This window comes from Bison bison, unplaced genomic scaffold (assembly GCF_000754665.1).
Source record: "Bison bison bison isolate TAMUID 2011002044 unplaced genomic scaffold, Bison_UMD1.0 scf7180017864145, whole genome shotgun sequence".
In the NCBI taxonomy this organism is placed as follows: Eukaryota; Metazoa; Chordata; class Mammalia; order Artiodactyla; family Bovidae; genus Bison; species Bison bison.
In genome coordinates, this window is record NW_011494717.1 from 6,667,834 (window position 1) to 6,677,667 (window position 9,834).

Here is a 9,834-nt window from a genome sequence, read left to right on the forward strand (position 1 = left end):
TGGTTGGATCTCCTTGCAGTCCAAGGGACTCTCCAGAGTCTTCTCCAACACCACAGTTCAAAAGCATCAATTCTTCGGTGCTCAGCTTTCTTTATAGTCCAACTGTCACATCCATACATGACTACTGGAAAAACCATAGCCTTGACTAGACGGATCTTTGTTGGCAATGTCTCTGCTTTTTAACATGCTGTCTGTGTTTGTTATAGCTTTTCTTCCAAGGAGCAAGTGTCTTTTAATTTCATGGCTGCAGTCACCATCTGCAGTGATTTAGGAGACCAAGAAAAAAAAGTCTCTCACTTTTTCCACTGTTTCCCCATCTATTTGCTATGAAGTGATGGGACTGGATGCCATGATCTTCTTTTTTGAATGCTGAGTTTTAAGCCAGTTTTTTCACTCTCCTCTTTCACTTTCATCAAGAGGCTCTTCAGTTCCTCTTCACTTTGTGCCATAAGGGTGGTGTCATCTGTATATGTGAGGTTATTGATATTTCTCCCAGCAATTTTGATTCCAGTTTGTACTTCATCCAGCCCAGCATGTCACATGATGTACTCTGCATATAAAATTTGCCAACATCCACTGGAATTTATAATTTATAACATACTATAAATATGTATTTATCATTATTAAAAAGAATAGCTAACAATCACTGAATACTTACCAAACACCAAGCCTGACACTCAGGTCTATACTTGCCACTGTTATTGAAACATCATTGGTACCATCATCATCATGTATCTGAGATGGGCCTAGAAGTCTGAGGCCCAGGGCCACTCACCCATTGTGAGGCTAGGCCAAGATAAAAGTCATATTTTAAAGGAGGTCTCAGTGTAAACATTTTCATAGGCCCCTTGAGAATGTTAAAAAAAAATTTTGAAGTTGAATTTTAATTATTTCAGAAAAGAAAGGTACAGTAACCTGACCTACCTCCTCTCTCCAAGCACAGGCCAGAGGAGCACCCCTCGATGACCTAACCAAAGGACAGGCCTGATTATTACTGTTACATTTATTGAAAAGTCATTATGAGATGGTCACACTGAACACATATTATTTCTTCATCCTCACAAAAACTCTAGGAATAAATATTTTATGAAACTGCCACTTTTTAAAGAAAAGACAACTAAGGCTTACTGAGACAGTTATACTCACAAAGCTAATAAAAGGCTAAGCTGTAACTAAAACCCCAGATAGCACAAGCCATGTTCCTAACTACAGTGCTGTATTGTAAAACATGTACAAAAATACGTACGTAAAAACAAAGAGCAAAAACAGGGTGGTGGGAGACACCAAAATGTGGTTGTAATTGGTTGTTGGAATAACTTTTCTCTTACTTTTCTTTTTCTCTATTTTACAAAGTTTCTTCAATCAGAATGAATTATTTTCATAATTAAAAAAAGTTTTAGTTACACGATGAGATATGAAGAGGAGGATTTGAAAAAATATCAAATTAAATGACAAATAAATTATATTGTCAATCTGTAAAGTGCTCACTTCTTCCTCAAGACCAGCAGTCAGTATACCTCAAGACTACAGCCAGAGAAGAACGTCTCTTAGTCTTGTATCAAAGCTAGAAGAACAGAAACGTAATGAAGGCCAGAGAGAAAAGACATTGAGGTCTCGTGCCATGTGCTGACAACCAGCAAAGGGCGTGCAGGAACCCAAGTCTTCACAGAGGGCTGCAGGGTTTCCTCTCTCCCCAAGCCCAAGGCTTCCACTTTCAGCAAAGGCTGCCAGTGGGCCTTCCCCACCAAGTCACAAAATTTCCCTGGGCATTTCAAGATCTTATCAAGATTATACCAGGACCTGGCAACTTCCTCCGCTCCTGTCACACTGGAAAAATGAGGAAGTCAGAAAAGAAACTGAGCTCTGTTTTATAACAGAAGAGCTCCAGAAGAAAGACTGAAATACTAACACTAGACCAGGTATGCTGGGTGAAGGAGGGATTTATTACATCAGGCTTTCCCAGAGGCAAAGCTGATAAACCTCAAAATCACTGTAAATCACTTGTTGTTCCCAGAACGGGAAATTCCCATGTGTGTTTGCACTCAGTCTCTAGGCCCCCCTCTTTCTGCCTCCTTCCCCACTGGCCTTCAAAGTTGAGTTCCAGAGTTAACTTCCTTAGTGTAAGTTTCTCTATTTTACATACTGGGAAAGTTGATTTCTTTCTTATATCACCAACAGTATCATGAGCACCTTTAATTCAAATCAACAAATATTTACAGAGTATTCAGATGTACAGCATCTGTATAAAATGTATAAGAGCAGGGAATACACAAGAGGAATAAGACCAAAAATGATAACTGCATGTAAGTGCAACAGGTATAAAGAAAAGACAGAAGATAGGCACCTAACTTTGCCTTGGGGAACTAGAAAGTTGTTAGATGACTAATACCAGAGAAAATAACTTCTAAACTAAGAAATGAAAAACTGAACAAAAGGTATCACCCATTAGGCTAGGAAAAGAGATTCTAAGGAACTGAGAACAGAAATGGGCAAGGACACAGAAGAAAAAACCGTTTGAGAATTTAAAACATGCTGTCAGAGTACTTTGTAAATGGAGCTAATAACTGCACCTACCTCATAGAGAAGAGATATTATAAAAATTAAATGAGTTAATTAATATAATCAATTAATATAGCAGGAGATACAAGAGACACAGATTCAATCCCTGGGTTGGCAAGATCCTCTGGAATAGGAAATGGCAAACCGCTCCAGTATTCTTGGCATGAAAATTCCATGGACAGAGGAGTCTGGTGGTCTGCAGTCCGTGGGGTCACAAAGAGTTGGACACGACTGAGTGACTAAGCACGCACGCGTGCGCACACACACACACACACACACGCACACACACGGTGACTACTACATAAACCCTAGCTATTATCATTACAATTGATAAGAATTCATTTACAAAGCTAAGATACAAACTTGGAAAAAAAATTTATACCTATAAGCAAAGAGTTACTATTCTTAGTATTTAAAGAAATTTTAGAAATAACCAAGAGATGAACATGCCAATGAAGTGAGAAAAGGACAGAGACAAATATTTCTCAAAGAAAAAAACTTTAAGTATTACCTTATTAATATTAGGGCTTCCCTGATAGCTCAGTTGGTAAATAATCTGCCTGCAACACAGGGGACCCTGGTTTGATTCCTGGGTAAGATCCGCTGGAGAAGGGATAGGCTACCCACTCCAGTATTCTTGGGCTTCCCTTGTGGCTCAGCTGGTAAAGAATCCGCCTGCAATGTGGGAGACCTGGGTTCAATCCCTGGGTTGGGGGAATCCCCTGGAGAAGGGAAAGGCTACCAATTTCAGTATTCTGGCCTGGAGAATTCCATGGACTGTATAGCCATGAGGCTGCAAAGAGTTGGACACGACTGGCCAACTTTCACTTCACTACTAATATTCAGAGAAAGAAAAATTAAAACAAGGGTCTTTATCAAATTATTAGATTTAAAAAGAAGTGTTCCTAAGGATGTGGGGAATCTGGTTTTATCTGGTTAAGAGAACACTTTGGTACTGACAAGTTTTTCTGGAAGACAACTTGGCAATACATTTACATGGGCCTTAGAAAGTACCCACACCTTTTGACCCAATGTTACTGCAACTACTAGAAATTTATTCTAAGGAAATAATCATAAAGTCAGATATGGTTACAAGGATGTTAGCTGTGGCACAACTTAAAATAACAACAAAAACAACTCTAAACTACCTTAATGTTGAGAAACAATATGAGACAGTGATACAAGCACAGGCTATGGAGTCAGAATAAGTTCATAACCTATGGCTCCCACTTACTGGCTGTGGGATCTTGGGAAAATTACCAAACTTGTCCTTGCTCAATTTTCTTAGCTGTAAAATAAATAATCATAGAACAGCTCTTAAAGAGAGACTAAAGACTAAATGAGCAAAAGTATGTAAAGTGTCTCAAAAGTAACCAGGATACAGTAGTATCAATAGACGTTAGACATTATTAACATCCAGTATCAATGGCACCCCACTCCAGTACTCTTGCCTGGAAAATCCCATGGATGGAAGAGCCTGGTAGGCTGTAGTCCATGGGGTCGCTAAGAGTCGGACATGACTGAGCGACTTCACTTTCACTTTTCACTTTCATGCATTGGAGCAGGAAATGGCAACCCATTCCAGTGTTCTTGCCTGGAGAGTCCCAGGGACGGGGGAGCCTGGCAGGCTGCCGTCTATGGGGTTGCACAGAGTTGGACACGACTGAAGCGACTTAGCAGCAGCATAAGCAAGACAATATTATTTACCCAATAAAAATTTTATTGTAGATAAATATAAAGTAGAACTATGGTTTTGATAAGTGCTACTAAACTAAAAAGCAGATAACAAAAGCAGAATATATAATTCCATTTTTCCCAAAGAAAAATTTCTAGATGAGATCTACCAAAATATTAACACTCAACATTTCTCTGGATAATATGATTATTAAGGACTATAATTTTCTTCCTTCAATTTCCCTGCAGCTTTCCAGTTTTACACAAGGAACCTTATGTTACTCATAACAAAAACAGCATAAACCAAAAGTCTATAGAATTTAAAAACAAACACAATATAGCACTTTTAGAAAAAATCAAATTAAGGTATCTATTCTATGCTATTTGATAAATAGTTTATCTGCTCTAGGTTCACATTGCACCTGAGGTTTTTTGTTTTCTGGCTTAAGTTACTAGAAAATAGAAATATTAAGAGATCTACCGGGTCCAAACCAGATAGTGAATGATAAACATTTCTGTTAAATACAATGATCTGAAATACTATTAACTCATAAAATGTGTACAATAATCCTCCCAATTTTGAATTCTTTAATAATTTTGAATGAGGCAAACTCTTCTCTCCATTTACCCCCACCCAACTGCCCACACATTCCCTAGCCCCATTTCCTACCTTACTTTTCTCCATAGCACTCAGCAAATTCTAACTCCTAGCCATTTTTGTCTCCACTCCCCATTCCTGAATACAAGTAGCACAGGGCAGGGTTTTTGTGTGTTTTGTTTACTGTTTATACTCTCAGTGGTTGGATCAGTTCCTGGCATGAAGACATTCATTATTTGCTAGAAGAACGAATGAATTCAGTATCAAGAATTATGAGTGACTTCTGTTAGGTTTAACTTTTTAAAGAAGAAAGAGGCTGAGAATAAAAGAAAGTTAAAGCAGAGGGCAAAAAAAGAGGGAAGAGGAGCTTCTTTTCCCCCCATTGAAACCCCTAGAAAGATAAAGTTGGGGTAAAGTCAACCTAATGAGGAAAGCAATAGTAAACATGGATAACATGGATATAAGAGGGAGCTGCAGCACGTACTTTTTCAAGATGGGATGACCACCAGGTTATAAAGACTATAAAACCCAGGTCCCGGAAAGGAGTGGTCAGAAAGCTTTGAGTTATCTGTATCTGTCTCAAACCTGAATGGCATGGCTCTTTCCATCTCAATCATCCAAGTAACTCAGCTTTCAGGAACAGTGGAATCCTAGATTCTGGATGTAGGAACTAGGATGCTGGAAGGAGGAAAAAACTTCATATTCATGGAAGGAAGGGACTTCTCTGGCAGTCCAGTGGTTAGGATGCAACACTTCCATGGCAGGGAGCATGAGTTCAATCCCTGGTCAGGGAACTAAGATCCCACATGCTGCACAGCCAAAAAAAAAAATATATATATACACACACACACACACACACACACACACACACACACATATGGAATGAAGACCAGACACCAGAAGAAAGGAGAAGTGGGGAGGGAAAGTCTTCTAATACAGGTTGTCTAAGCATTTCACTGGAGCTTTAGCAGAGGTAAAGCCGAAAATGCTTCTAGTGAGAAGAAGAGAATAAAGGGAAATTAAATCTCAAGTCTTCTTTATCATTCAGGTTTTCAGGGCTTACCATAAAGTTAGAGAATGAATGCTACACAAGCATTCCTAGTCTGCTTCATTCTCAGCAAACTTCATTAATCTCTAAGTTCTCACTTATATTCACCAAAAAGTATGTCATACTCATTAAAAGGGCTTCCCACGTGACACCAGTGGTAAAGAACCTGCCTGCCAATGCAGAAGACGTAAAGGACACAGGTTAAATCCCTTAGTCAGGAAGAGCCCCTGGAGGAGGGCATGGCAACCCACCCCAGTATTCTTGCCTGGAGAATCCCATGGACAGAGGAGCCTGGTGGGCTACAGTCCATACATAGCATCGCAAAGGCACAGTCCATAGGGTCACAAAGGGTCAGAAACGACTGAGGCAACTTAGCACACACTCACTAAAAGTAAAGTCCTCAAATGTTGCATAATTTGTGAAATTTATTAATTTGACCTACTTAATTCTCATATTTAAGCAATCATTAAGTGTGGAGGAGTGGCAAGGTGGTGAAGAAAGTGTCCAAATACCTATTTTTAAGCAAAAATGAAATGATACAGCAAGTTATCAGTGTCCTCCAAACTGTCCAAGCAAACCCGAATGGGTCCTTATCTATGTGGGCTCTGCAGTTTGACACTGTTCTTGGTCATTCTTTCCCATTATCAACCTCATAGTAGCCAAATACTCCTCACACTGAAAAGTTGAAGTTATTTAAGCATGTGGATTCAAAGACTTTGAAGTAATAAACCAAAGCAGTAGCTTCTTTTCCAGATATAGAACGTTTGTTTCTTTTAGGCTATGCCTCCCACCCTCCCCCAAATTAAGGGGACTAAAAATGCAGATTCTTTGTTGAGAGAAAGGATTGTAGCTAAGTTCTACTCTATTTTCCAGCCTTCTTTTATGGATTGTTTTGATGGTAAGATTAAACATCGAGAGCAAAATTTTCTTTAATAAATAAAAAATAGAAAGACGACTAAGTTCAGTTTTGAAATTTCTCTTTGAAATAAGTTGGAATAATAATATGCAACATTTATTAAGCACTTACACCAAGCAGAAATCACTGTGGTAAGGACTTTATATTACATACAACAGCACTGAGATAGGTACTGTTATTTTCCCCATTTTACATATGAGGAAACAGAAGCTTAGAGAATTAAAATAAGTTGCTCAAAACAGATATAAGCAGGAGGCTTAACTTGTACTGTACTTTTATCCAGACCAAAATAAATAAAATTTTTATTGAAATACATATACTTTTTCTAAAATGAATATGCACTAGTGAAAAAAATGATCTAGAAAACATAAAACAGTTGCTTAAGTAAAACAAGTTAAAAGTCTGCCATCTGGTATTAGATCTCTAAATGTCTACCATAACCACTGCTGAATAACTTCACAAACAAATCATTCAGTGCCTTCATATAGCTGTGAAATTCATTTTTTAAATTAATCTCTCAGAATATTTGAAAATGAAACATGGTGCCCTCTTAGAGTTATACATTATTTCTTGATGTATTCGCTCAGATGTATTCTTTTCTGCTCAGTTTCCTTCCTCCCTCCCCCACTTCCTCTCTGCCTGTAGGTCATTTAAGACCAGTTCAGTTCCTCCTTCTCAAGAATACCTATATGCACACTCTACCCAACAGGACTCTTAATTTAGTCGCTGTGCTCTGTAGATAGAGAATGGTAAAAAGTAAAAAACAAACTCAAGTAAAAAATATAGCGTTTCTGATGCAGCTTCATCTATAGGACTATTCTTTTACAGAACTAACCCTAAACACTATTTTTATACTTCACACTTGGAGTCCTGCCTTTAACAATTGGCACACAAAAACGTCTGCCTATTTTTAGCCTTTCTTCATAAATATTAATAGTTATTCCATACATTTTTCCATAAATAAGGTACTGAAAATATTAGAATATAAAAAAAGAAAAACAGGCACACGCACTGTTGTATGGTAATAAAATACCACCATATTTTGAGTAAGGTAATTAGTTTATTCTGAATCATTTTTGGAACTTGCTAATATAAATGCTTTACAAGTAAATATAGTATATAAAAATGCTACTTATTGATGGAATAATATGTATCAAAACTTTCATTCGTTTACTCAACAAATACTGAATGCCCAAATAACCTTTTGTTTTCATTTCTGAACCAAGATGAATGTACCAGATAAGGAACAGGTGTTGAAGTTAGAAGAATCTTGGTTTGAAACCTGGCTTACTAGCTCAGTGACCCAGAGTAACTCAGTTAACCTAAAGAAGCTCTGTTAACCTCCAGGTTAACATTTCCCTTATCTATTTGATGGGTGGGAAAGAACTATTCATAGGGTCTCTGTGAGCCTAAATGATTATATAACACAACACAGAGCCTGGGAGGCAGTAAGTGTTCAATAAATGACAAAAATGGTAAATATATTTTAATACTGAGGAAAATAGCTGAAGTAGATATCCAATAAATGGTCTTTTTGTCTTACTAGATAGAAATTTCTGAAACTCTGCATTAAAGATACAACAAAGTAAAAATCTTAAGGTTATGTAAGAAAATTTACACTTTAAAAAAGAGATATGGTAAGTCTATAGAGTGAAAAAAATAAAGGAAGAAAGAGATGGGTAAAGAAGGTCTTGAAAGCTGCTGAGTTTGGGTGATGGATGTATTTAAGTTCCTTTTACTATTCAGATTTTGTGAAAATACAAATTTTTTTAAAAACTATAATTCTAATCCCAGCAATTGTAGAATAAATTTTCTCATATTCTGGTGAGATCTGAATTTTAGCCATGAGATATACTGAACTAACAATAGTACCTCCCTGCTCAATAATTCAGTACAGGTCAAGTTTTCTCAAACAATTCTACCTTTTGTTATAAAGGTAAGCAAAAAAAAAATTACATGCATTAAAGTATAAAAAGATGCAAGCGTTCGTGAGTCTCATTACTACTACATTAAATCAGCAGCCATGCACGTTTTTTTCCATGGCATCCCAAAAAAACACAAAATTCTGTTTGTCCTTAAATGAAGCTTTTAGAAACAACTTTCACCTTACCTACTTTTGAAGTAATAAGGAATATATGTCAAGCATATCTCAATAAAGCTGGGGGAAATAAATTACAAGGGAATCGTAGGCACAGCCAAAGAAACCTAGCACATCAAAATTGCTACTATCTTTAAATTTTGAGAGACGTCATTATTAATTTATGTAAGGGTTTTTACGTGATGTTTTTAGATTGTATTTAGGTTTTACCACTGATTAACAACATAGCAAAGAAGTACAGGGAGAGAGGCAATTACTTTTCTTAAGAGGCTTAAGAAGCTTAACCTGGAGTCTATGCTACCTAAATTAAGCTAACTAGGACAACACAAAATTTCAAGGCACACTCGCCTATTTCTGCGTAAGCAAGTAAACCCTAGCAAAAACAAACTAGTGCATTTAGCAAAGCAAACATTTTTGTGTTAAGTTTAATTCCTATCACAAAGTATTCTATCAAAAATATTCCTAATAAATACAAGTCTCAAGTGAAGCATACTTGCCATCAGCAATCACTCGACTATAACGCACAAGATGAATAAATCCAAATACATCATCTTTTTATAAAATGCACAGCCATCTGCATTTCAGCCTCGGTTTACCCATTCACTATACACATGCAGGCGTCTTCAAAAAGAATTATAAAAGCAATCAACTTTTACTCTGGTCCAAGAGATTACAGCTCTCCGTGCTTCCTGTATACCCTGGAAGTCAATAACGCTGAACTCAAATTGTAACATTTCCCAACTTTGGTTTAATGAGAGCGGCGGACTCAGAGCATCCGCCCACTGGCCTCTCGTGACTCGGGCTACTTTGACGCACTGGGATGCGGCTCACCTGACATTCCGCACCAACCATTGCCAAGGAGGAAAACCAACTCTGTGAAAATAAAATGGGGCCCCGAGGAAGCGGGCGGGTGCCCCTCAGGGCTGGTTCGCTTCTGCCCG

At 37.6% G+C, this 9,834-nt stretch overlaps 1 protein-coding gene across 3 annotated transcripts in view; it reads right to left on the reverse strand.

Moving 5' to 3' along the window:
- Positions 1-9,834, reverse strand: part of ITSN2 (intersectin 2) — a 126,374-nt gene that overhangs the window by 115,725 nt on the left and 815 nt on the right. The window lies entirely within an intron of this gene.